At 42.2% G+C, this 26354-nt stretch overlaps 1 long non-coding RNA gene and 3 other non-coding genes across 4 annotated transcripts; all 4 read left to right on the forward strand.

The window, feature by feature from the left end:
- The first annotated feature begins 5836 nt into the window (after positions 1-5836).
- On the forward strand, positions 5837-5909 carry trnav-uac (transfer RNA valine (anticodon UAC)). The gene has a single exon. It is a non-coding gene; the product is annotated as a tRNA-Val (tRNA).
- A 4561-nt stretch (positions 5910-10470) lies between these two features.
- trnav-uac (transfer RNA valine (anticodon UAC)) lies at positions 10471-10543 on the forward strand. The gene has a single exon. It is a non-coding gene; the product is annotated as a tRNA-Val (tRNA).
- A 366-nt stretch (positions 10544-10909) lies between these two features.
- On the forward strand, positions 10910-10982 carry trnav-uac (transfer RNA valine (anticodon UAC)). The gene has a single exon. It is a non-coding gene; the product is annotated as a tRNA-Val (tRNA).
- Positions 10983-18686: 7704 nt separating this feature from the next.
- On the forward strand, positions 18687-21527 carry LOC115356964 (uncharacterized). The gene is made up of 3 exons (XR_003928057.1): positions 18687-18854; positions 21064-21290; positions 21388-21527. It is a non-coding gene; the product is annotated as an uncharacterized LOC115356964 (long non-coding RNA).
- The last annotated feature ends 4827 nt before the right edge of the window (positions 21528-26354 follow it).

The raw sequence follows: 26354 nt of genomic DNA on the forward strand, positions 1-26354 counted from the left end.
TCAAACAGTCAAAGTTAAAAAAAAAAAAAAGGCTCCAGTAAACAATCAGTCAGCAGCAAAATAATAATAATAACTTCTGCACTAATGGCTAGCCAAGTATTCTGCAGCAGGATTATGTCCCTATTTCTGTCCTCTACAGGCCACCATAGTCTGCCCGAGATCTTTTATGCAGATAGACCGATGAAACTGTCTCAGTGGGTCGGCATCATCTGCACTGTTTAAACCAATCAAACAAATCCACAAGAGTGATTTTTTCCCCACATTTTGGACAGACGACATCACTACAGAGGCAACAAACTGAAGGCCAGCCGCCACGGCGCTCCCAAAACCCCCAGAACCCCCCAGAACCCCACAGGAACCCCACAGGAACCCTCCCTGTCCCAGCAGTCAGCGAGGAGCACAAACACCACAAACGTCCAGAACACACAGAACATGATCCGCTGCTTGACATTTGCTCGTTCCTCACAGTGAACCGACACCAAATCCTCCAAAGAGACGTCGGTTCCACTGTCTTTGGATTGATCTCTATAAATATTCAACAGAACGTCAAGTGATACATCCGGATCAGAATCTAAATTGGTTATTAGTCATCAAGTACATTCACACTTTGGTGGGCTGTTGCCAAAAAACACATAATACAAACGCTGAGATCAAATGAGAAACTTATTAAGGTAATAACAAATCAGGAAAAGTGTAATAAAAACTAATAAAGAGTAATAATGTGAGGGTAATGTGGCTGTAATGCAAAGTACAGCGGTCAAGGGTCGGGGTTTATTTTAGGAATATCAACAAGACATAAATTATATTTAATCATATTTCACATAAATTATTTTATATTTCAAAAACTGACAGATCAATATGTTAGCCCTCAGTTATTGCTGGGGTGCGTTATTATGGATCCCACCAGTGTTCTGGGCCAGCCTGTCAGTGCTGTGGTTGGTTATAAAATCTGTCAGCCTGTTGCCCGTTTGCTAAAACAGGCTTGACATGATAAACTGTCACCCAACCAGAACCCTAATCCACACCTGGTGGGCGAATCTTGCCCAGAACTCTGGTGGGTTTCATAATAACACAGCAGGGGTCCTGTGGGTTTGTTCAAATTCAAATAGATAAGTCAGTATGCTGATGACATGTCATTTATATCTTACTGTTATTCTAGTGAAATATTGCTTATATTTAGTAGATCAGTGGATGTTCTATGGCGAGCACTCAGAGGAAACATGACCACCATGCTACACACACACACACACACACACACGCACACACACACACAGCTGATGTGGGAAAACAAATAAATCAATAAGAAGAAAACAGTCAGGACTTACATGTGTGTGTCTTCTTCACGGCCGCCGACGCGCCTGCAAGACAGGAAACAGACGGCGTCAGTCTCTGAAACATCATCTGAGCATCGACCAATGAGGGGCTACGGTCGAAGCACACGCCACCACGAGCGGGTGAGGCGGATGTGTACGCACAGCGAATAAATCCAAGATCATAAGAGATTTTTCCAAACTGTTTTTGAACTGCTGCCGTTGAAACGCACTGAAGACACCAGCCAGGTTAAAGTGCTTTTCCCACAATTCTCTGGTTTTTATATGAAAATCTGTACGTTTAGGACATGTGAGGACGACACCGACCATTTGCATTCACATTTAAAGGACTAATCAGTGGCTTGTTTTGTTCTGCTCAGTGTCTTACTTTCTTACTGACTTTAAACACACCAACCAGTTACAATTATTCCTTTACCAGCAGTGGTGAACATGGATATGCGTCTAATGGGGAAAAATTAGGCTACATACCAAAAGCATATTTACGGAAATATGTAAAAAATAAATAAATAAATAAATAAATAAATAAATTTAGCATGGAGGTATGGTCCGGTTAAAAAGCTATTAAAAATGTGTCTCAGTGACCCGAAACGAGCTCCTAAATGCAACCTCGAGTATCGACCAACAACTTCTGCGTCCACATATCTCCCATTCACTAATAATGGAGGATCCAGTGAGCTCATATCTGCTGACCTGAACCTCCCACTGACTCTAAACCTCCGTCTGCCCGGGGGTTTTCAGGGACCCTGAACACACCGCTCTTCACCCCGGGTCCCTACGACCCTCTGCTCCATAGATAGGAACATATATTCTACCATATACTGAAGGGGCAGATGGGTATTTTCTCTTTCTTTGTGCACAGTTAGGCCCTTGCCACCAGAAACCACAGAGCCTTGTCCAGTACATGGTCCACTGACGCTGTTCAAAACATAAAATATATTCATTCATTCAATTTTATTTTATTTATTTGTATAGCCCAGAATCACAAATACAAATTTGTCTCAACGGGCTTTACAGAAAAATACAACATCCTCTGTCCTTAGACGTCACATCGGATGAGGAACAACTCCCTAAAAAACCCCTTTAACAGGGAGAAAAATAGGAAGAAACCTCAGGGGAGCAACAGAGGAGGGATCCCTCCCCAGGATGGACAGACGTGCAATAGATGTTGTAAACACAGATAACAAACAATAAATGTATGGTAATAGATAGGTGGCGGATGAGGGATTCATTCATTCATTCATTCAGTTTTGCACAACAAATAATACACCCTTACTCACTTACAGGCATAGAGAAGGAGCAGGAGGAGGAAACATCTCATACTGGAGGACTCTCTCTTCATATTAAATACATGCCAAGAATACAGATGGTCTGCCGGTTTATATTATTTATTGATTTTTTAATACAAATCGTAGAAGAATTCAGAAGCTCCTTCATTTGGTCTGAGCTCCTCTTGGTGTCCTGTTCTTCTTCCTCGGTACATTTTCTTAAAGTCAGGACATGCGGGGCAGCATCTGAGGGGATTCCCCGGGGACCTCCGCAGTGTCGCTGCACGCACTGAAACACTGGCCTCATTTATTTATTTATTGTCGGTGTTACAGCGGCCATATGTTCACTATAGTTCTGTCTGATCCTCATCCAGAACAACATATGTTCTGCTTTTCACTGCCACCGTTTGTCCTCCTTACATTGAAAATTAAGAGACCGTCCCCGAGCGCCTGCATGTTCAGAGTTTTAGTCTCCAGATCATGTTCCTGCTGCTCTCCTCCCAGAGCGAGCAGTGGGGTTTCAGAGCTGCCACATCACTCCTCCTCCCTTTCCTCCAGCCGCTGGTTTCCATTCATTCCACGACGATATGAACATGAACTTTCAGAGCCTTCACACTTTCTTCACTCCAGTTTTCCATCAGCCCAATAAAGTCCTCCACATGAGTTTTCCTAAAAGCAGCAGCACTGTTGGCTTTTCAGGACTTTTTCAAACCCTCCTCCTCCTCCGCCAGGGAAAATAGTCCCTAAGCGGGGAAACATTTTGCTTTCCACAGCCAATTATCAGCTGTGTGGTTTCTGAATGTTGAGAAGCAGAACATTATAAGGCGGCTGCTTCAACCACAAACTCACATTTTGATGCAGGATTTGATAAACGGTATGTTGACGTGGAAAATAAACATTCAGAATCAGTGGAACGGTCCTTTAAGTGACACTGTCAGCCAGACGTCTGCTGAGGTGTTGGCCGTGAAGCTCAGGTGGTGCAGCTGCGTTCAGCAGCATCTCGCTCAGCTGAGAAACAGACTCACCGCTCACACAGGTTTTGGAGGGACGGCTCGGCCGCAGCATCCCGCGGCTGCAGGTCAGAGGTCAGAGGTCAGAGGTCATGCTCAGCCACAGCGCTGAGGTCAGACCAGCCCAGGGAGCCGTCTTTACATCTCAGGTTTCAGCGGTCAGATTACAGATTACTGCTCTGATAAAACTCTCATCACTTGTGTTATGTGAGCTCAGCACTTTGTGAAAGACGTCATGAGAGCTGAGGCGTTGGTCTGCCCCCTCTGCTGGTCTCGGGTCAGATTTTTTACATCTCATTTATTATGATTATATATATGAATATGAAACTGATCCCAGGTCAGTCTTGTTCTCTGCTTCTGATAAGTGCTGATCTGGGTTTTAGTCAAATAATGAAAAAGTCAAGTAATCAGTGATGTCATTATTTTTCAGAAGCAGTAATTAGAAGAGGAATGGTAGCAAACGATCTAACGTTCAAAATCAGAGGAACAACAGCTTGGTTCTGATCATGCATCACAAGAACTAAAAGACAAATATTTCAAGGGTTCCATATTTCATCATCATGGTTTTTCCATGTTCTTCATGTCCCAGGTCCCAGGTTGGCCCTCATGAGGCCCCGGGCCCCCAGGTTGGCCCTCTTGAGGCCCCGGGGCCCCAGGTTGGCCCTCATGAGGCCCCGGGCCCCCAGGTTGGCCCCACAGGAAGAGACTCTGATATGAAAAGATGTGTTGGTTTGTGTTCATTCTGGAGCTGTCCAGGTGTCATGACTTGTCAAATCAATTCAAACATCATGTTACAATAATCCCTGACGCCCCTGAAGGCAGCACAAATCCTCTGTAAACAGGACCGGCTCAAAACTCATCTGAGTGTGTGTGTGTGTGTGTGTGTGTGTGTGTGCACATACACATGCTGCATGTGTGTGAATGTGTGTGCGTGTTTGACATGCATACACACACACACACACAGACAGAGCTGCTCCATCACTGTCAGCTGTGCAGGGCTGCGTCTCCTTGCTCAGTCCTTGCTGTCAGCCTCTCTGTGCTTCACTTTCCAGCTCAGGCTGCTGATTATTGATCACCTGGCTGTCGCCGTGCTCTGTGATCAGTCACAGCTTCACCTGTTGGGACTCTGGACCTGCAGCTCGGGCCTCGCTACCCTTCACCACAAGCACAACTTTCAGGACACAAAGTCGTCTTGCGAGCGGGACGACAGGTGATTCAGTTTATATCTCAGTTATTTTTACAAAAGACAAACTTTCATTTCATCGCCCCCTCGTCTGTGATTGGTCCTGATGTCGGCGGTGAAACTTTATGGGGGCAACACGTCGCTTTTAGGATGCTGAGAAAAAAACAGTGAAAATTCGCTTTTCTTCTACAATGAGATTCAGGAACGAGGAGATCCTGCTGATCTGAGCCCAGAATCAGCAGATTGTTTTCTTCTGAATCGGCCCAAGTCACAGCAACGTCTCTTCAGAGTCCAGATGCTGAGGAGGAGGTTGGGGTTCTGGACTCAGACCAGCAGGATTTCCTTCTGACTGGATCCCAACAGGAGGAGAACAGCTGGTTTTCAAAGGTTTAGTCTAAGAATTTTGACTTTCTCACAAATTTGTGAGGATATTCTGGATTTTTTTTCTTGGAAATTTTCATTTAAAAAAAAGACATTGTCATTGTATGAATTAAAACTCCATGGATTGATACAGATTTTTTTTTTTTTTTTTTTTTTTTTTGTATAATGCTGTTTGTAAAATGTCATGTTAAATGTTTGTGTCATGTTAAATGGAGCTACCAAGGTGCAAGACAAATTTCAGACTTAGTCTGACAATAAAAGTAAAAGTAAAGTAAAAAAAGATTGCAGATGTTCTGCAGCAGGAAATAGTTCCCAAAGACCGACTGGAAATCTCCCTCTACAGGTCTGGCTGGACGGCCTGACCTGTAGAGGGAGGGGGGAAAACATCTTTGTTTTGCATGTTTGGTTGAACTGCTCCTTTAAATGAACAGACTTGATGCAGAATGTTATGAATGAAGTTAAGTGGTGAGATGAGCCGTGCTCACACAGCCGCTCAGTGATAAAAGCACAAACCAACTCAAATCTCACACAGACAAAATAAAGGTTTGATTGATGATTTAATATGTCGTGTTACATGTTAGCAGATGGTGATATATATCAATATCACAACTCTTCACACACACACACACACACACACACACACACACACACACCCACCCACCCAGTGGTTCCATAGTGTAGTGGTCATCACGTCTGCTTTACACGCAGAAGGTCCTGGGTTCGAGCCCCAGTGGAACCAGAAGTTTAGCTGAGCGAAGCTTCAAATAAAAACCAGCCTCTGGCATCATGAGACCAGAGCCGTCACATCAATGAGCCCGACACGGCAGCCTCGTCCTTCTCCTCTCCATGAAGGAAAACCCTCTGACACGTCAACACGTTCATTATGTTTCCTTCAGAAACACAGGAACATGGGGAACATGGAGAACATGCAAAACAGGCAATGATCAGCTGAAGAGACCCCAAAATAAGCAAGAAATCAATAAGAAGTTCCAGGAAAATGATCTGAAAATTGCCAAAAATAAATAAATACTTAATTAACACAAACAATCAAGGAAACGACCTGAAATGAAGCAGCAAAAAAAGTCCCAAATTACAAAAAAATCAGGAAAATTGCCTGAAAATGAGCAAAATAAATAAAAAAAAGTAAGCAACAAAGTTCAGCAAGTTAAAAAAAAATCAAGACCTGATCATTAGATATAAATATGATAAATATGATTTTTTTTTTTCTAATAACTTTCACTCCACAGCGTTATGAGTGTTTGGTGGTGGTGGTGGTGTGTGTGTGTGTGTGTGTGTGTGTGTGTCGGGGTTGTTTGGGGAAGTTGGTTTGTTTATGCCTCACAGTGCAGAGTAGCCACATACTGATCTATATTTAACACAGCTGCTTCACCCGGGATCAGGTGACCACACACACACACACACACACACACACACACACACACATACATACACATACACACACATACACACACAGCTGACAGGGGGCCGAACCTGTGAGCTTTCTGTTACGGGAAGCTTCAGCTCTTTAGTGTGTAGTGTGGAATTTACTATGGCAGGAGGTATACACACACACACACACACACACACACACACACACACACACACACACAGACGCACACACACAGACGCACACACACACACACACACACACACACACACACACACACACACACACACACACACACACACACACAGACGCACACACACATACACACAGGAGGGAGGAGTGTTGCATCATCAGATCTGATGTTGGCGGGACTGACACACAGGTCACAGCAGAGAGAGAGAGACACACACACACACACACACACACACACACACACACACATACACACATACACACTAATACTCACAGACACATGTTGTATGTTATATGTTAATAATAATTAATTGAGCAGAACATTTCCTTTGACATTATTTGCGTCTAAATGTGTATTAATGACGTATTTGAGGTGTTTAATGAGAAATCCTCCTCATCTGCTTATTGATCAGTGTTTATAATAACCTCTCAGATGATCCTGTATTGATCGGAGAGGCAGAGGAGAAGACGGAGACGGAGACAGGAAGTGGAGCTCCTCCGTCTGCCTGACACAGTTCGCTCTCGCTCTTCAGGATAGCCATGAAAAATAATCACTCTAATTTGTGAGGCGCAGAGCTAATCCGCAGCGGGCTCAGCTGTCTTGGGGCGTTTTAAGAGCAAAATGACTTCTTATTCCCACGGCGCTCTTATTTCTGCTCCTGTTTAATAGCTTTTTCTCGGAGAAATCTGCCGCCGCTGTTCATCACGACGTTTACCTGAACCGCTGGGCTCGTCAAGGACAGAGCGGACGGCAGGACGTCCCGGGAAGAAAACATGGATGATTCTGAGTCTGCTGAAGCAACTGGATGCTGAAGGCCAGAGCCCAGCAGGTGTGCAGTTTAGTGCTGTTATCAGATATTATTATTAGTTTTACAAAATTCCCAGAATTTTCAAATTTGGAAAATTTCCATGGGAATTTTCGGAAATTAACGGGAATAAACAGCAATTTGGGGGGAATTTTTGGGAATTTATATTCACTGCATTCACCCGGTCATATGCATGTATACATAATAAACATTTTGGTTTGTTATAAGCAGATATGCATGCAAACATGTTACATTATAATGAATTTCCAGAGAATTTTTGGGAATTTTCCCTAGCTGAGTCAAACTGTTGAGAATATTGGCATAACCAGTGTGGGAAATAAGGGGGAGCAAAGGGAGGCACAGCTCCCCTGGTGGTGACATGAGCTCCCCTGGCTGGAAACACGGTGAAATTTTGGGGGAGCAGTGCTTGCTCGGTGCTGGCCAGCACCGCGCGGTGTGCGTGACCGTGCATGTGCTCGTGCATGAGCGCCCGTACCCTACTGGAGCACACCCCCTCCAACCGTGCCAGAGTCATTTTAAGTTGATTTAATTAAACAGTCAAAAGTTACTTTGGTGGTCCGTGGATTCATTTTTATCATGTGGATTGAAGTTTGCGTAGCCCATATAAATGCTCGGGAAATCTGTTGTTCATATGAAATTAACCTGATCCATCAGGGCGTTTTATGTAAATATCCGAATGGTATCAAAAATTTTCTCTATAATTATCCTATGTCTGTTCTGTTGTAGGATATTAATGCAATGACCAGCAGTTATACAGCGTTAGTAAGAGGTGTAGGCTGCTAATTCAGGCATAGGACTGTGTGCAGTACTATTGTTAAGGTGTGCATGTGAAGTGGTTCAAACTACCCATTAAAATGCATAGAAATGCAGGAAATTGAATCGTGATGCTGATGTGATGATCGTCTGTCTCAGTGGAAGAGCTGTAGCCTAGTGGAGTATAGGCCACTGATTGATGATGATCAAATGTGCTCGAAATTATTTGCCTATGTGAATCATGGTGCACAGTTGAATTTGCATTGAATCATGCAACATATTTGTTTCCACCAAAATGCAAAGGTGACTGTCTATATAATAAGTTTTATATTTAAGTTTTATTTCACACACTTGGGTATGGGGATGATGATTTTACAGTATGCTGGCATTGTGGCCTTTGGGTTAGAGGTGAGTCCTGAGTTCAGGAGATTAGGGTTTCCATTTCCATTCATGTTAAGTTAACAACAACAAAAACGAAACAACAACAACAAAATTCCCAAGCTTAAATTTCCATGGAAACTTTTTAAAAACCTCATTCGAATTGATGACAAGAAAAAAAAAAAAAAATTCCCAAAATTCCTGAGCCGAATTTTCCTGGGAATTTTTCGGAAAAATAGGATAAAAAGTGACAGCAAAAATCTCCTGAAAATTTCCAATATTCCAGAGTGAAAATTCCCACGGGAATTTTCGGAAACTTTCCACCCCTTTGCAACACTAATTATTATTATTATATTATACCAGCCTGAGGCCTCAGAAACACCCAGGAACCTACAGTGACACACACTGAGAGCACATTCACACGGCTGCCTGTAATATTTCTGTGGCCGTGTGGAGGGAGGGTGTGTGTGTGTGTGTGTGTGTGTGTGTGTGTGGAGGGAGGGGAGCTCAGCTGTTTGATCGTTTCCTCTCTGAAAAATGTGACAGCGCTTTTGTTTTGTTGTTGCTGTGAACCTATAAATTAAAACAATAATGATCATAACATTAACAATACTCTAATAAAGTACAGCCTTATATCCTGCAGTACATCCTCCACCTGTGCAGCTCACCACCTCACACACACACACACACACACACACACACACACACACACTGTAACATGAGATGTGAATCAGGACCAGCAGCTGACTGACGCCTACAACAATCTGCTGGATTGTGTTTCATCGTCTTTATTCTCTCCACCTGTCGCGGCTAAAAACAAAAATCTGTGTTTGAAAAAGTTTACGCCGGCATGTTTGTGACGTGGAAACCTGACCTGGTGTCAGTTTGGAAACTCATTGTGTGATTTTGGAGACAAACTTATGGTGGAAATGAAGAAAAGTAATGAAGATACACCTGTGATGTCAGTCCTCCAAACACCTGTCGGCCCAGAGCTCTTCTTCTTCTTCGTTGGTGGTGTCTGTCTGGACATGTTGTGCAGATGACGGTGACAAACAGCTCAGCAAACACAGACACAACAGGGCCAGGGCTTTTAATTTGTAAGGTATTTAAACACTTTTACCTGGTCTCGCTGTTGTTATTGTTTGGGGGGATCATTTCCTTCTTATAGAATAATAATTATTGCTTTGTATTTTGTATTTACTTTGTAATTATTTTACATATTGTAGTGCTACTTTTTTTTAAAAAACTGCTTTTTTTACTGTTTTTTTTTACAATATTCTGGTCATTTTTTAATCATTTTCTTGTAATTTTTGGTCTTTTTTGTTGTTTTCACTGTTTCAATTTTTTCAGCAGTTTTGTGGTAACTTCATGTAATTTTATTGTAATTTTTCTGATTTTGATTATTTTTTCTTGGGTTTTTTTTGGTGGTTATTTAAAAAAACAACAACAAGTGGGATGGTGTTAAATGTTTATTGTAGAATTATAATGATTATTAATATAATTTTCTTGTGACTTACAACTTATTTTGCTACTTTTATGTTTTTTTTTAAAGTAATCATTTACTGTTTCCCTCTAATTTTGTAGTCTTTTCCCTGTTTTCATGTTTTGTTTTGTTTTGATTTTTGTTTTGTTTTTGTTTTGTTTTGTTTTGTTTTGTTTTGTTTTTTACCTTTTTTTCCCCCAATATTGCTTGACAACAACATTGTTTTGCTATTTTTTTTATTATTATTGTTATTTCATTTTAATGGTTGTCATAGTCATGTGGTTCCATAGTGTAGTGGTCATCACGTCTGCTTTACACGCAGAAGGTCCTGGGTTCGAGCCCCAGTGGAACCAAAAAAATCTGTTAATGTGCATAATTAGCAAATTATATCTCTTGTGAACTTGAATATAGAATTATAATAATTGTTAACAGAGTTTTCTTGTCAAGGCACTTGACAATTTATTTTGCAAATTTTATTTATTTAATTTTATTTTATTTATTTAATATGTTTTTTTATTTTTTTATTTTTTTTTATTTTTTGGTTGAATTTTCTTTTAATTTCCCTCAACCTTTTGATAGTTTTCTGGTGATTTGGTATTTTTTGTTATTTTTGTTTGTTTGTTTGTTTGTTTGTTTGTTTGTTTGTTTGTTTGTTTGTTTGTTTGTTTGTTTGTTTGTTTGTTTGTTTGTTTGTTCAACAATGGGGTAAGCAGTCATGTGGTTCCATAGTGTAGCGGTCATCACGTCTGCTTTACACGCAGAAGGTCCTGGGTTCGAGCCCCAGTGGAACCAGAGCTCTCTGTTAATCTGTTCAGCAGCTCCTGTAATAATCCAGATTGGGGCAGCTGATTCAATGGATTTTGTTATGGATTTTGAGCCCGTTCACAGGCAGTCTGAAGATGAGCTAAACGTCCACCTTCACCTCTTTCTCTCTTTCTGTTTCTCCTCTTTTTTCTCTTCTAACTCCAGAGAAACGACAGCAGGCCCAGAGCAGCAAGATGTCACGTCTGATTTGGTGAGAAAACACCGTGAGAAAACTGCAAACAGATTGTGTGTGTCTTCAGGTGTGTGTGTGTGTGTGTGTGTGTGTGTGTGTGTGTAGAGGAGACTGATGTTTACTGAATACGTTCACGTGGTGTGGTTTTTGCTGCTGCAGCAGGACCGTCCGGCTCCATGTGCAGCTGTTTGTGGAGTCAGTTTAGATGTTTGAGTTCTACAAACTGGAAACGTGTGTGTCTTTATTGTTTGTTCAAACTCACACATCCCAAATGCTTTTTTACGTTTTTGAAGTGAAAATGAACTATAAATAACGCAAGAAATAGCTTTGTTTTAATTACTGTGACTGATGGTTGTAATATGTGCTAGACGGGGTTTTAACATGACTAAAGTAAAAAAGCAGGCAGCACTAAAATGAGGATTCATGTAATTTCTCACTGGTCACTGGTCTGAATAAATTATATAAAACTGACACCGAACTTAAACAAGTATTTTTAGAGGCTAGCTGCCTAGCTACTGGTTTAGCTGGTTCATGTGAAAATGTTAATTCACATGTGGAATAAAGGTAAATGTTCACATGTGAAGAGGTGTTTTTCGTGGGTGAGGGTGGACTTGCACTCTTCATCCTGCAGGTGAGGTGAAGCTGCTCACGGTTTTCTGTGTTGAATGTTGAACGTGTGAGCAGAGACGTGACGTGAGACGTCTCACTCTGACTCTGCTCTTATTTACCGTGTGAAAACTTCAGAAACGACACGTCTGGTCCTCCTGTTGCTGATGGCGAGAGATAAACGAGGCGCTTAGAGCGGCTCTCTGATCAGATCTTCATCCTGTCTCCTCTCCGGTCCCTGAACGCATCGCTCTGCGGTTTTACCAGGAAGACCTGCAGCTCCGCTCGGCTGTGAAAACACGCCCAGGCTTTAGAAAAAAAAAAAAAAAAAAGATCCAGTTGATTTCATTGATCATCAAAGTGTAACCTGGAAAGCAGTTTGATTTAATGTGGCCGGAGGGAGAAAGCCGCCTCGTCAGCGGAAAGCGGGCCGCTCTGCCGCTCGCCGAGCGCTTGTTTATCTGCGCCTGACCTTTGACTGCCTCCAGAAATGAATCCTGCTGCCGCCGCTTCCCTTTCATATTTCAAGACTTAATAATAGGCGTTGTCTTCAAACGGCAGCGCGGCTTAATCAGGGAATCTAGGCCAGATTAGAATATTCATCAGCGCTGCCCTTTTCAACTCTGGGCTGCAGGAACGAGTGGAGGAACCAGGAAACCACAGAACATCCTGCACACGTTCTCCGTGGTGCTCGGCACACGGCGGCTGCAGCCCCGCGCTCCTCGCCGCCACCGAGGTTTATCTGCTCGCGGCTCCAAGCCTGCAGAGCCGACAGCCTGCTGGCCTCACCTCACTTTAGCATTATTATCCCTTTTCCTCAGGAATGCATTCATAAACTCCTGTGACACGTATTAATATCTGTCTGCACCTGAACGCCCCCCTGCCTCTTCCTTCTCCTCCTCCTCATCAGTCCAGGGTCTGTCTGTCTCTCAGAGAGTGAGGGAGGGACAGACAGACAGGTGGCGGCGGTCCAGTTACTCAGTGGTTTCGTTTTAAAATCCCTCCTTTTACAACCACAGGAGGAAGGAACTGATGTGAACTCATACTCGTGTCAGAAATTTGACTTTTCCTTCAGTCCATTTCTGCTTGAGTTTTGTCCTTCACTCCATTTTAAATCAGATCCATTACAGAGAACAGATGATCACTGGCAGACTGTGGAACCTTTCACAATAAAAGCTCAGTCAGCATAGACAAGAAGAGGAACCTGCTTCTACTTTTTGGTCATTTTCCAAATTTCACATTAAAAGCTGCACCATGAAAAACTGCAGTGAGGACCATGTAGACTCAACCATCACATGATGTCCTTATCCCACATGTGTCAGTTGAGTCTACAGGGTCCTCACTTCAGTTTTAGTGTAATGTCCCTTTAAAAGCATGTAGTGTGCAGCGTGTTCTCTCCTCCTTTTCTAACTGCATGGAAAAGATCCCAGCTAACACAGTTACTGTTTGGAAAAAGGAGCTCAGTCACTTTTACTGCCAGGACATTTGAAGTGAGACACTTTGGACTTTTACTGCAGGACATTTTTACTGCACTACTTCTACTTCTACTGCAGTCACATACCAGCAGAGGAACAGTACTTCTACTTCTACTGCAGTCACATACCAGCAGAGGAACAGTACTTCTACTTCTACTGCGGTCACATACCAGCAGAGGAACAGTACTTCTACTTCTACTGCAGTCACATACCAGCAGAGGAACAGTACTTCTATTTCTACTGCAGTCACATACCAGCACAGTATTAGTACTTCACTCAGAGGCTCAGTTCTCTTGCTCACTGCAGCTGCCTGGGCGGCCTGTGTTTAACCTTTTCAAACCTAAACAAATTCACTGTATGTCTTTCAAAAAGGAGATCAATAAACTATTAAAAAACAAACAAACAAAACCATAATACTTGCAACAGTTAAAAAAAAAAAAAAAAATGCCAAAAAAAAAAAAAATTAGAAAATGAAGACATTACCATAAAATAATAAAATACCACCAGAGAATTATTTCAAAATGATTAATTTATGGAAAGTATTTATGATTATTATAATTATGTATTTAAATTAAATTACAAGAACATCACCATAAAATAACTATAAAATTGCCACAGAACAAACTAAATAAATAAATAAATAAATAAAAACATAATGGAAAATAAATGTTAAAATTTATTTGAAAAGAGAATTTCCAAATAAATTCTTAAAAAAAAAATAAAAGCCCGGCCATGAAAGGGTTAATCTCCCAGCCTTCCTCTGGGCTGACACACTGACCCAGAACTGCAGTGGGACGAGGCGCTGCTGAAATATGCAACGCTTTCTGTCAGAGTTTGTATGTGTGTGTGTGTGTGTGTGTGTGTGTGTGTGTGTGTGTGTGTGTGTGTGTGTGTGGTTATGTGGGACGCCATGTTGGAGGATTTCCAGCTGGACACTGGAACAGAGACGGGCGGCTCAGTCGCTGCACCGCCCAAAAAATAACACTTTCTTTTCTTTTGCCACAGAGGAACGTTTTCAGGAAAAACACCAAAGATTTTACCACGTTTTGATTTATTTTGGACCTCTGTTGGGAGATCAGATTTTTCAGTCTCCTCCTCACTTCTGGGCAAAACAAATGAACCAATTAATCAATTAATACCCTGCTTAAGTCCCAGGATCACCTGTCAGTCAAACATTATTTATTTTATTTAATTTGGCTTGTTTTTTGTAATGTCCCAAAGTTTTTAAGAGTTTGGTCGTCAGTTTTAATTTATAGAATATGAAAATATGTTGTATATAATCAGAAATATAGGTTTATTTTAATTTACAATAATTTAAGTTAATTTTGAAGGTTTTTTTTTCTCTTCTGGTAAGTTTCTGGTCTTTTTTTTTTTTTTTTTTTTTGGTTAGTTTTTGCTAACTTGATTATTATATTTTCCTCATTTTTTAAATTAAATTCAGTGCCTGAACAGTTTGAGCTCTGCATGCTGACAGTTTACAGCGGCTTCAGTTTAAATAATGAGCTGTGCTGTTAACACTGTGTCTGTCTGCCTGTCTCTCTGTCTGCCTGCCTGTCTGTCTGTCTGTCTGCCTGTATGCCTGCCTGTCTGTATGCCTGCCTGCCTGTCTGTCTGTCTGTCTGTCTGTCTGTCTGCCAGCCTGTCTGTCTGTCTGTCTGTCAGCCTCTAATACATTTTTAACCGTCTGACATGTCGAGGGGAGAGCGAGTGCAGAGAAACACGATCACGCTGTTGCTGAATCTGCCTGCTGAAAGTCACACTTTTTATTCATGAGCAGGATTCTTTATTGCTCACAAAGTGGAAATTTGCCTTTGGCTTCAACTTTTAAAGACGCTGAAGCACATAAGAAGACATGAGAGACATGGATATAACAACAGAAACCCCAGTAGAAACCTCCCTAACATGCAGATAGTCTCTCTCTCTCTCTCTCTCTCTCTCTCTCTCTCTCTCTCTCTCTCTCTCTCTCTCTCTCCCTCTCTCTCTCTCTCTCTCTCTCCATACATATATATATATATATATATATATATATACAGTACAGGCCAAAAGTTTGGACACACCTTCACATTCAATGCGTTTTCTTTATTTTCATGACTATTTACATTGTAGATTCTCACTGAAGGAATCAAAACTATGAATGAACACATGTGGAGTTATGTACTTAACAACACAACTGATGTTCCCAACCCCATTGATAAAGCAAGAAATTCCACTAATTAACCCTGATAAGGCACACCTGTGAAGTGAAAACCATTTCAGGTGACTACCTCTTGAAGCTCATGGAGAGAATGCCAAGAGTGTGCAAAGCAGTAATCAGAGCAAAGGGTGGCTATTTTGAAGAAACTAGAATATAAAACATGTTTTCAGTTATTTCACCTTTTTTTGTTAAGTACATAACTCCACATGTGTTCATTCATAGTTTTGATGCCTTCAGTGAGAATCTACAATGTAAATAGTCATGAAAATAAAGAAAACGCATTGAATGAGAAGGTGTGTCCAAACTTTTGGCCTGTACTGTATATATATATATATATATATATATATATATATATATATATATATATATATATATATATGTATATATATAAGTATATATGTATATATAAATCTATCTATAAATAGATATAGATATGTGTATATATGTATATATAAATCTATCTATAAATAGATATAGATATATGTATATATATATATAGAGAGAGAGAGAGAGATAGAGATATCGATATCTATAGATATCTATAGATATATGTATATCTCTATACATACACCCTACATGTCCACACAGGGCTGTGGCAGTGCATGGAGGCTTGCTCTGCAGTGTTTTGAGTCTCTGTGTTTCTCTGTGTGAAGGCCTCCTCCTCCTCCTCCTCCTCCTCCTCCTCCTCCTCCTCGCCGCCGGCGCCCCGTCCTGCAGCTCTCCTCCATAATTCAGCAGCGAGCTGAGCGCAGAGCGGCGACAGAAGGAGTCTCTTTCTCCCGCGGGGCAGAGCGGAGGAGAGAGCGGAGAGAGCGGCCGGAGCCGCCGGTCCGTTTGCCGAGGGGCGCCTGGAGGAGCCGCCTCTGATTTATTAACCATCTGAACTCCTCGTCTGTCCACTTTAATGATCCAACCTCCTCCTGCAGGACAGGAGCACCTGACCTCCTGTCCCACCACTCATCAGACTGAACACTGAACAAGACAGGGCAGAGAGAGAGAGACAGGCAGAGAGAGAGACAGGCAGAGACAGAGCAGAAAGAGACAGGCAGAGAGAGAGACAGGCAGAGACAGAGCAGAAAGAGACAGGGCAGAGTGAGACAGGCAGAGAGAGACAGGGCAGAGAGAGACAGGCAGAGAGAGAGACAGAGCAGAAAGAGACAGGGCAGAGTGAGACAGGCAGAGAGAGACAGGGCAGAGAGAGACAGGCAGAGACAGAGACAGAGCAGAAAGAGACAGGGCAGAGTGAGACAGGCAGAGAGAGACAGGGCAGAGAGAGAGACAGGCAGAGACAGAGACAGAGCAGAAAGAGACAGGCAGAGAGAGAGACAGGCAGAGACAGAGACAGAGCAGAAAGAGACAGGCAGAGTGAGACAGGCAGAGAGAGACAGGGCAGAGAGAGACAGCGCCCCCTGTGAGCCACAGCGCCCCCTGCAGGCCGTGGCTCCACCATCAGCAGTGTGCTCCTGCTGAGCCACGGCTCGGCCCGAAAAGCAAACAGCCTGAAAACGGGAGAGGAGCTGAGGTTTGACCTGGGACAGACGTCCTGCCTCCGTCAACAGACAGGCGTGAGGGGGCGGAGCTACACACTGATTAGACCACACCTACCACCTCCCAGGTCACGCCCACTCAATGTATTTCCAAAGGGGGGCTTGTTAGGCGTCCTCTGACCCGGCGTGGAGCTGCCGACAGGATGGTCGCCACACGGCCACGCCCACTTCCTGTTATGCTCTATGTTACAGATCCTGGATCAGCAGCCTGAGCTCCACTGACTGCCACACATCTCAGACCAGACTACACGATAAAAACTCTTCCAGCAACAGGTTTTCACAGCCAGCTGCTACACATGCTGCTGCTCAAAGTGTGTGTTCATGTGTCTGTCTGTGTGTGCGTGTGTGTCTGTGTGTGCGTGTGTGTATATTGTTTTATGTGCGCCACATATTAACGATAAATTATGACCCGATGCAGAGAGCACAGAAATATTTGCCACATATCTTGTCTCTCTCATCTCTTGGATGCTGGAACTAAACCTCTGCACTGCTGTTCATATTCATAAACCTCAGGGCCGCCGCTGCCAAACTGGGGCCCTAAGCGGCAGTTTATAGACATTAAAAACAGTTGTGCGATCTCGCAAAAAGTTTAAAAAAAAAAAAAAAAAATTGTCTTTTTTTTTCCCACCCCCTTTTTTTTTAACCCTACTAAATTTTTCCCCACATGTCCCCTAAGGGGCTCCGTGACCAGCACATGACCAATCACATCATCAGCACCACTCTGCCCAGTGCCTGTGAGCTGAAGTGAGGTATCCCATATTATATTTTAAGTTCTGATATACTGTAAATTAAATAGGTGAAAGAACTGTTTCGGGAAATTGCCTCTAATGTTTATGGTGTTATTTTATAGATATTATAGTGCATTTTGCAATTATAGCAATGCTGTTGGACTTTAAAAGCAACATATATGGATTTTTATGGGCATCAGGGCAGAGAGAGAGACAGGTAGAGAGAGACAGGGCAGAGAGAGAGACAGGCAGAGAGAGACAGGGCAGAGAGAGACAGGGCATAGAGACACAGGGCATAGAGAGAGAGAGAGAGAGAGAGACAGGGCATAGAGAGAGAGAGAGAGAGAGAGACAGACAGGGCATAGAGAGACAGGCAGAGAGAGAGAGAGACAGGGCATAGAGAGAGAGAGACAGAGCGAGAGAGACTTTTTTTATTTTATAGATATTATAGTGCATTTTGCAATTATAGCAATGCTGTTGGACTTTAAAAGCAACATATATGGATTTTTATGGGCATATTTTGAGTTCTGGTGTTGGGCTGATTTTTGGGCCCTTTTTATACCCGGTTGGGCGGGTTTTGGGCTGGATTTGGGCTGGTTTTGGGTTGCTGTTTGGCTGCTTTTGTCTCACACACCTGGCAACCCTGGGGCGGAGACGCGGAGAAACGCAGGTGCGCGGAGAGAGGAGGCTGTGAGGAACGGAATATAAAACACGGACTGCTGTGGTGTTGAAGGCGTTTGGATAAAAGTATCCCTGCAGTATAAACTCACAGCGAGTCATTTCTGCTGCTGCGCTAAGTTAAGTGTCGTAGTTTATTTCATTTTGCTGAAGTTTATGGTGTTTTTTTTTCGGCCGAGCTGTTAGCCGCTAAGCTAATAGCCGCTAAGTGTTAGCGTTAGCTGTTAGCCGCCAAGCTAGCGCCGTGCACCGGGGAGGAGAGGCGGACCAGAGGGTGCCACACAGCGCACTTGGGGACCGGGGAAAGCCCTGCTGCACCTCCGGCGACGTGAGAGGAGAGCCTCAGAGCCTCTGTGCATTAGCGTGGAGGCCGGGCGGTGCGGAGCCGCCCTCTCGGCTCAGAGGAGCAGCGAGCGGGGCTTTGGGGACGGAGCTTCTGGTAGGACTACTAATGACTGTTTGTATTTGAAGAGTTCATTTGCAAAAACATATCTCCATTTCAATTTTTTAAACCTTTTCAAACTTTTTTGAATTTTATTAGAATTTACTTTATATTTATTTCTATTTTTTATATGTTTATTTAGCCTGGCATAATGTTTATTATCCTAAATCATGCTTTGTGTGTGTGTGTGTATATGTGTGTGTACTACAAGCAGTATCGGTGAAAAAGGTGTATTCATTTTAAGGATGGCTTTTATCTGTTTTTGCAAATGAACTCTTCATTTATCTTTGAGCCTCCAGTCTCAAATCCACTTCAGGAAAAGAGGATTTGATGGCCGCACCGCACCCGAGCATATTTTGTGTGTACCTGGTATTGCTAATGTTGTGGGGACATAAATCTGTTTACACAGTCACGTTGTGGGGACTTGCCTCCCTTATGGGGACAAAAAGCAAGTCCCCATAAGGGAGCACCATTAATGTTAGGGTGAAGACTTGATTTAAAGCTAAGATAACTTTAGGGTTAGGTTTAGGTTAGGTTAGGGTTAGGGTTAGGCAGGTAGTGGTTAGGGTTAAGGTTAGGATAAATCTCCAGGAAATCAATGTAAGTCAATGTAATGTCCTCAGAAGTGATGGAAACACGAGTGTGTGTGTGTGTGTGTGTGTGTGTGTGTGTGTGTGTGTGTTTGTGTGTGGGCCCACTGAAAGTTATTAATAACTGTGTTATTTGATCTGAGTTCACCTTAGGTGTACAGTGATAAGCAGAGAGAAAGAGACATTTTGACATAAATCTGAGAACATATATAGGTTGTTGAGGAACATTTTGGGTACTTAATAAGCCAAGTTGTGTATTTTCCTGGGGAAAAGAAATTGATTGATATGCTAATTTTTGCTGAAGGTATTTTTGTTTGTTTTTGAGAGTTTATTTGTGTATTTTAAAGGGTCTAATTAATTTTTTTATTTATTTTCAAGTGAGTATATTTTATGTGTTATTTGAAAAACAAGCAAATAGTAAACCGTTGTTTTTTTGGTTTTTTTTCTTCATTTATAAACGTCTGGGGTCAGTTATTTAAAACAGTGGTTAAAGTACGTATCTATTGTTAAATGTTTTTTTTTTTTCTAGTAATTAGAGTGCAGTCAGAGTACTTTTACTTCACTCAGCATAGGTAAACCTTTGTAGTATCTACCTGACAACAAACCCAAACACCTCATCATTCTTGTTAAAGTTGAGGTAAAGTAATTGATGAATAGCATAGGGTGCTGGGGTGCTACATATATGTTGAAAGTTTTACACAGCTGTTGTAATACAGCAGAAAAAATACAAAAAGCGAGTCTCTGAGCATCGATCAGCTGTGAGGAGGATTTCCCCGGCCGGCCCGGTGATGTCATCCTGCCCGCAGAGATCCATGTGAACGCCACGCCGCCACAGATCCTCGCTGTTACAACTGCAGGTTAACATTTAAAGGTCAAGCGGAAAGCTCAGGTCACCGCCGACAAATACCACGGCTTGCCGGAAACCACGGTGACCATGCAGGACGATGTCACCGCCTCAGGTTACCACGGAGACGAGCGGTGGATTTGTTAATGAATGGTAATTTATTATAATGTGGTGGGTTCTGATGTGTGTGTGCTCTCTGTCTGAGCGACAAGATGCTCCTCAGGTCGATTTTTTTTTTTTTTTTTTAACAAAAACACAACACGGTTTCCTTCCTGGAGAAAGAAATAGAAGCAGAAACCAGGGAGCGATCGATGCAGCCTGAAGTTGTTATGAGTGTTGAGCAGAATTATCTTTCTCACATCTTTTTTTTCAGTTACTAACTTTCTTTCAGTGGATATGCAGGTTACAGCTGTGACAGCTTTGCAGCAGGATTTAATCATAGTTTAAATGACTCGTGTTTTTCTGAGACCAGACAAGAGGCGGCCATGGGCGGAGTTGTCTGAGGTGTGTAGAGCAAGGCATTGTGGGTATTTCAATGCAGGGTCCAAAATCAGCTTTTTGGTTTCCCTGCCCAGGTGGCTGCTGGGTGGAAAAATGTTCCAGACAAAAATAATAAATTGACTTTTTACTCAGCTACAGTTTGCTGTATTGAGCATATCATGTTGGTCTCATATGTGATTCTATATACAGATTTTAATTGTGTGCAGTAATAATGATAACTCTCTGCGGCTCTGCTCCACAGTTAACCTGCACATGGAACCGTGTGTTTCAGACTGAACAAGAGCCTGACGGACGGTGAGAGGAAATCCTGCGGTTTGATGAGCAGCTGAGGCACGACCACGCGAACAGACTGAGGCAGCCAACAGCAGCTCTCTCCAGGAAATACACAATACAGAAGCTGGTCTACAAATTTTACCCAGCAGACACTCAGACGTTTACCCACATTCAGCGACGGCCGAGTGTGGATTAATTACAGTTCTGCAACCTGAGAACCCAGAGGTACAATCACCATCTCGCAAACTAAAAAAATTACATTTTCCTCCACTTTAAAAAAAATTACAAAGCCACATGGCTTGTGTGTGTGTGTGCCCCTCAGGGAAGGCCATCCATTAGCAGAAGTGGGTCTGGGCTGCAGGCTGAGCGCGTCTGATGCAGCAGCGCCGCCCTGCAGGCGGAGAGAGAAACAAGCAGCAGGAGGCACATCATCACCCTGATGATGTTGGTGTGGTAATGCAGATCATTCCTCCTGCTGGAAGGCCCAAATCACACACACACATACACACACACACACACACACACACACAGTATAAACACATACACATGCGCAGTCAGTATGCACACATGAACAGCTGCTTTCTTCTGATTGAGAGGAAGACGAAGAAGAAAATTTAAAAAATGAAAGAGCACTTGTTGAGAGGTTTCTTATAGTTTTTTTATTATTATTTTTCTAAAGAAATGATTAGATTTCATTTGGCATTCGGAGGGTTTTTGCACTTTTATTTTCCAAACTCAAACTGATTTGCTCTTAAATTTGCAGCAGTCCCTTAATTAGCAGTGAGTGAGTCCTCTCACCGGGGACAAAGATGGTAAATGATTTCCTTCTTAAAACACCAGGCACATCACAGGTGAGGCAGGTGGGGCGTGTGAGTGTGTGTATCGACCAACTGGTTAGGAATATGACAGTAAAGATTAATTCTCACAAAGTCTGAACGACAGTCTGACCTCACTTCACCTGAAGCCCCTCAGTCAAACACCACCCCGTCTACATATGTGTGCGTGTATATACATATATATACAGTACAGGCCAAAAGTTTGGACACACCTTCTCATTCAATGCGTTTTCTTTATTTTCATGACTATTTACATTGTAGATTCTAACTGAAGGAATCAAAACTATGAATGAACACGTGGAGTTATGTACTTAACAAAAAAAGGTGAAATAACTGAAAACATGTTTTATATTCTAGTTTCTTCAAAATAGCCACCCTTTGCTCAGATTACTGCTTTGCACACTCTTGGCATTCTCTCACTGCTAATTAAGGGAGATAGATAGATATAGATGTAGATATATAGATATATATATATTTATCTATATCTATCTCTGTCTCTATATCTGTATCTATATATCTATAAATATATATACACAGAGCTACGCGGAATATGGCAGGATTTTACATAAGTTGAATGAAATGTCGTTTTTGAGTATGAACGTATGTCCGGCAAAGGCACAGAAGATTTCCAGCTACCGCAGCGCACTGACATAGATTGTGTAACAAAGTGAAGAGTCGCCACTCTGCTCTATTTTCACTGGCTAACAGCAGCACACTGGCTTAGCTTGTCTATTCAGAGAGGAGGTATCACTCTGGCTTATTTTTCAATCTGTGTTATCACAGGTGTGTTTGAAAAGTAATTTACATTTTTAAAATAATAATAATAATTTAACATGTTAAATCATTGGAGTCAACCCCCCCCCCAATTGAAACTAATTGAACACAAAATAATCAATCAATAAAGCAATATATGGTTCCTACAGTATGTATGTATGTATATATGTTATATTATATGTTATATGTCTAATAATGAAATTAATAAAAGCTCTGAAACAAGAAAAACTAAACTGAAACCAGTAAACCCACCCTGGAAACTAAACTGAAATGAAAACAAAAATTAAAAACAGAATAAAAATAAAAGGTGCAGAAGGTGAAGCTGCAGGCTGACTGACAGCCCGTCGACCAATCAGCATCCAGCATCCGGCTCTGCCCGCCCCCTCCTGCTCTGTCTGACTGATGTGATCAGCAGAGCTTACATAACAACTCAGTGTGTCTGCACTGCAGTGTGTCCTTACCTCACCTCACACACACACACACTCCGTCTGGTGAGGTGACATCAGGGGAGCAGAGGGGAAATGGGTCAGTGGGACGTGGGAACGAGCAAATTAGCAGAGAAAGAATTGCAGAATGTGTGGTATGTTTTGTTTTGGTTTATTTATTTACACATTAAAAAAACTATAAAAGATACAAAATAAACAGAAATGGGAGGGAGAATGCCCTCAAAACCCTCAGGGGCTTGAAAAGTGTCTTTCTACAAAAAACTTATCTCTGGGAGTAACTTTGGCAATGAAATTTTCACAGTTAAGAGCAAACATAAACAAAAATAATTATGATTAGAAAAATTAGTATTTTGATCAATAACCTTCCTAGAAAAATAAGTATTTTTTTATGATATTTCTAATTATTAAATTGATCTATTTCCAGGTCAGATCAGTGATGCTGGATCAGATTTCCTGTGTTTTAAATCTTTCACAAGAAATTAATTTAATTTAATTAATCATCAGTTTGTGAATAGAAGATGGCAGATATCCTGCAGCCTGTGCTCTTGAACAGAGGAAGGCACTTTTAAATCAAATAAAAATACAACCATCTCACGGGCGTTCGTACAATAGTCAGAAAATTTAATCTACAGATTCACGTCCATGGCCACAAGCTGTCCATATTTTTTTCTGTGCATGTATGAACAGGATTTGGCTAAAACTGTTTTTCCCAGAAGAGGCTAGATTTGGTTAACTTTTAGACAACTAAAATGTAGATCCAGGTGGGGAGAGGTTAGCATTAGACTATGAAAGAGAATCATTTAATTCATTTTATTTTATATCATGAAAACTACCTATAAGGAAGTATGAACTTCTTACAGGTTCTTTTGAGTAAGGTGAAAAGATATGGAGGTGTTCTGGTCAGAGAATCACAAGGACACAGATGTACAGTATGGGCTCTTTACTGGTGTCCAGGCAACATAGGCAGATTAACAGCTGATATATGGGTAAGTGTGGCCCTGGAATAAACAAATAAAATATATTCACCCTGCTGTTTTCATTTAGAAGAGAAATAATTATTAAATACAATATAAATCAGTTATAGGTGAGAGTTTATATTAATAAACAATATCCAGCTCAAAATACTGCTAGCAAAGGTGGCTTGCATATTAAGTCAACAGTATTCATCTAAGAAAGAAATATACACAAATTGGTCATCATTACTCTCAACCAGAATCTCTCTCAAATAACAACAAAATGTTTAACATACCAATTAGGCTCAAATCAAACCAAACTTCATAGTTAATGAAATCTGGCTCTCTACCAGTTCTGGCATTTAGATCACCACATATTAAGACTGACCGTAGACTTTGGTAGAAGGAAATTTCTTTCTGGAGTTCCTCAAAAATGTCATCTGCATAATAGGGGGAGTTTGAGGGTGGAATGTATATTGCACATAGGTAGATATCTCTGTTGTTTTCTAAGATACTTGAATTAATTTTAATCCAAATGTGATTTTTTTTTTTTCCTTTTTTAACTGGTGTGATGTAATCTTTATATTCCCTTTTGTACCATAGGAGTAGACCACCTGAGTCTCTGCCATTCTTAATATGGTTGTGTTTTACAGAGGGTATAATACATTCTGTATAGTTTTATGGACAATTAGTTAGGGTTAGGTTAGATTTTGTTTCATTCAAGTTTCATTCAATATTATTATATCTACATTTCTAATATTATTTACAAATTCAGGGTTTGCTGATTTCAAACCAAATGCAGAAGAGGATAAGCCCTGAATATTCCAGTTATCGAAAAAGATGCTATTTTCTTTTCTTTAACAGAACAGTGTATCACTAGAAAATATCCGATTTACAAGTAAAATAAATGTTATGATGAGAAAAGATTGTTCAGTAATGATGAATTATGTTACATGTTGTCGTACCTTCCATTAGCTTATTAATTTAGTGTAGATTAGGGTTACCATGTCTCTTATCTGCTCTAGTCTCAGTTCAGTTGGTGAAGTGTTGAGTCTGGCGGCTGTGGCTGCGTAGCTGTCTCTCTGGGCTGGAGACTGGCCCTGGGTCTGAACTGGAGGCTGCTGTTGCTGCTGCTGCCAACTGTGTTGTTCTTGAAGAGCTTGAGATGGGAGAACAAACTGCTGAAGAGGGAGTAGAGGTGGGGTGTAGAGTGGGTTGGGTTTGTGGCCCTGAGGGGGTGGGACTGAGGTGTAGAGCAGTGGTGTGGTGCTGGGTCCCTGAAGAGGTGGAGATGGGGTGGAGTAAGGTGCAATGGGGTTGTGGCCCTGGGGAGGGGGAGCTGAGGTGTAGAGTGGTGGGGAGGTACTGAGTCCCTGATAAAGTGGAGGTGAGGTGTAGCACAGCGTGGTGGTGCTGGGTCTTCGAAGAGATGGGGCTGGGGCATAGGATTGTGTTACGGTGGGTGGTTGTCCTTGTGTTCTTGGTGTGAGGTGCTGATCTGTTGCGGTCTAGAGCTGTATCTTTAATATCCTTGGCAAACAGTCTCACACCCCTTTGGTTGAGGTGTAGGCGGTCATACAGGTGCTGATAGAGGATCTCTGCGTGATGTACCATGTGGACATTTGAATAGCATTGATGCTATTTATCTCGTGCTGGGGAACATCTCTTCTTGGCAACAGGGTCGATATGGTTACCCTGGCTGTGGGGGCTGCTGAACTTGCTCTCTCTGCCACGTGCCATGTGTTTAACACACTGGAGGTCTGTATTGGTCAGCTTCTCCATAGCGTCTGAGGTGGTGGGGCTCCAAAACATCTTGGAGCTTTTACCTGGGAAGAGGCGTTTCATATTGATGTGCTTTCCGTTGGAATCACACAGGAATATAATTTCTGTGTTGTATGCTGTGAGGTCAGGAGGAGAGGGGATAGGGGTGGGAGACATGATGGGTGGAGAAGATGTAATTGAAGGAGATGTCTCTGTTTCCTATTCTGGGTCCTCTGGTCGATGGTGTCAGGAGGGGGCGGAGGAAGAGGCATGGTAGGGGTGGGGGTCATTGGGGGTTGGGAGGCTGAAGATGTCTGGATGACAGGTTCTGGTTTCCTACCCTGGGTCTCCTGGTGCCGGGTCCGTGTCAGGGTGGAGTGGTGAGCCAATGCCAGCTCCTCTGTCAGTCTCTTGAGTGCTCCTCTCCGTGACTGGTTGTCCTCTTCCAGTTCTCGAACAGCCTGCTGGAGTTCATCTATCTGGTGTCTCTGGTGTTGGACTGTCGAGTACATCTCCTCC

The sequence above is a fragment of the Myripristis murdjan genome, chromosome 3, assembly GCF_902150065.1.
Source record: "Myripristis murdjan chromosome 3, fMyrMur1.1, whole genome shotgun sequence".
Taxonomy (NCBI): Eukaryota; Metazoa; Chordata; class Actinopteri; order Holocentriformes; family Holocentridae; genus Myripristis; species Myripristis murdjan.